Consider the following 1,524-nt stretch of genomic DNA (forward strand, 5'->3'; position numbering starts at 1 on the left):
CCAGCGTCCATTTCTTACTACTCCGCTCCTTGACAACCCTCTTGAGATCATGCCACCGCTTCATGATCTCCTTCTTGGATCTTGGGGTGGTCCCTACTGAATTCACCCTTTGGACTATCCTTTCCCACATTTGTGTCCTCGTGGCTAATGGTGTCTGTTGGACCAGGCTACCAAACAGTTGTGGCTCTACTCTTACAATCTCATTGACCATGACTGTCAACTCACTCTTGGTGAACTTGGGCATTTTCTGTGATGCCATGGTGTGTGGTGGTTGAGGTGTTTGTGGGTGCAGGGGTGTGGGTGCAGGGGTATGGTGTTGAGGTGTGAGGTGTGTTGTATTCTCTGGGATTATTTGTGCTGGTGTATAGGTGGTGGTGATGGTGGTGGTGGATGTGTGTGTGTGCTGTGCTCTTTTGCCTCTTCTGTTAGATGTGGGGTATGGCCTTCTAATCTGGAGTGTTGCAAAGGATTGTGGTTTGTGTGGGGGGTGGTTTTATACTCAGCTGTGTGGGTGTGTTGTGGGAGTTGCCCAATTTTTTATTTTAATTTTAGCTTTATATGTTTTATTTGTATGTGTGTTATGTATTTGGGGTGATGGCTGATTTTATTTGTGCACTGTTTGGCATCACTGCGGTCTTTTGGCATAATCCGCCATGTTTTTCATATCCCGTCCGCTGCAGTGTTTATGCTGCAGCCCTTCTGCTATTGTGCCCATTCACTCCTGTGTGCGACCGCGGCGGTCGGTAACAGCAGTTCCAACCGCGACACCCTCGGGGTTATCATAATTAACTCGTGCGGTGTGTCCGCTGTCCTTGCGGCGGGCTGTAGCTTTTCCGCAGATTTTCCGACCGCCGCGGTCGATTTTTGGCCATCACCGCCCACGTCGGACGGCTTTGCTTGGCCCACTACCGCCGTGGGCGGTCTTTAGTGGCGGTTGATCCTAATGTGGCCGCCGGTGTTTCCGCTGTGCAGGCGGGTGGTTTGTTTCCGCCTCCATGGCAGTTGGGGTGGTTTTCCACCCATCATCCTAATGACCACCATAGTGTCTAAAAAACCATATGATGTATAAAATAAATATTCATACAAAAATATACACCTCTGTACTTAATTTGTAAAAAAATATATACGTTTTCTAAATTCATATACCTATTTACAAATTGATTTAATATATTCAATATATAAAATGATTTTCTTGTCCAAATCCATTCCTTTAGCTGGTATATATAATATAATTTGCAATCTATACCAGCCAATTGTCAAAAATTTAACAGAGATAAAATTATCTAGATCTCCAAACATATTTGAGCTCCTGTGAGCATTATCAACCTATGAGTAGCATAGAATAAATTCATTTCTTATAGCATTATATTATTGCCTTCCTAGAGTGCTGTAGATCAAGTGTATATGATACATTAGCGCAAGTGTTGTAAAATTCTTTGTAATTCTTTGTAATTTTTATCTACCCAGCTAAAAACAACTGAACCAAATATCGACCACACATTGATGTTAAAAACTTCTTCTAGG

The sequence above is a fragment of the Lissotriton vulgaris genome, unplaced genomic scaffold (genome assembly GCF_964263255.1).
Source record: "Lissotriton vulgaris unplaced genomic scaffold, aLisVul1.2 SCAFFOLD_1261, whole genome shotgun sequence".
NCBI lineage: Eukaryota > Metazoa > Chordata > Amphibia > Caudata > Salamandridae > Lissotriton > Lissotriton vulgaris.